Below are 659 nucleotides of genomic sequence, written 5' to 3' on the forward strand. Positions count from 1 at the left end.
TGCAACACTTTTCTCCTGTTGTCAAGGGAAAAATACTCATTCACAAAGCTATGTAAACAGCTAGCTTAGCTTAGCTTAGCTAGCTTAGCTTAGCTAGCTAGCAGAAGAAGAGAAGGAAAGAAACATTCAAACTGAAAAAAGGGCGAAGCGCCTTTCAATGGGGCCCCAGTTTCCCGCCCTTTTACTTAAAAAAAAAAAAAAAAAAAAAAAAAAAAAAAAAAGGATAGTGTGTGTGCCAGGATGTGTGTGTGTGTGTGTGTGTGTGTGTGTGTGTGTGTGTGTGTGTGTCTTTTTCTCTCTCTCTCTCTCTCTCTCTCTCTGTGTCTCTCTGTGTCTCTCTGTGTCTCTCTGTGTCTCTCTGTGTGTCTGTGACCTTCTTTTCATCCACAGGCCTCGAAAACTTGGAAGAGTGGGTTCCGGGAGCACCCGCGGGACCCCGGCCTACAGTGCACAGAGTGTGTCTCGGGCCCCCGACCTCTGACTTCCATATGACTCTGGTTTCTCTTCATTACGCACAAGCCTTTCGCCTTTTACTAAAGACTTCCGTGGAGAGGAACACTTACGAGTTCAACGTATTTTGGAGCGGCTTTGCTTCTTGCAGAGCCCGGTATCTTGTTTCAAGAGAAATTGACATAGATGGGCCAGGATAGTGACTTAAA

At 45.5% G+C, this 659-nt stretch overlaps 1 non-coding gene across 1 annotated transcript; it reads left to right on the plus strand.

The window, feature by feature from the left end:
- Positions 1-489: 489 nt before the first annotated feature.
- LOC121841850 lies at positions 490-605 on the plus strand. Its single transcript, XR_006080791.1, has one exon. It is a non-coding gene; the product is annotated as a U5 spliceosomal RNA (small nuclear RNA).
- Positions 606-659: the final 54 nt, after the last annotated feature.

Source organism: Oncorhynchus tshawytscha, unplaced genomic scaffold, assembly GCF_018296145.1.
Source record: "Oncorhynchus tshawytscha isolate Ot180627B unplaced genomic scaffold, Otsh_v2.0 Un_contig_15396_pilon_pilon, whole genome shotgun sequence".
NCBI classification, from domain to species: Eukaryota; Metazoa; Chordata; class Actinopteri; order Salmoniformes; family Salmonidae; genus Oncorhynchus; species Oncorhynchus tshawytscha.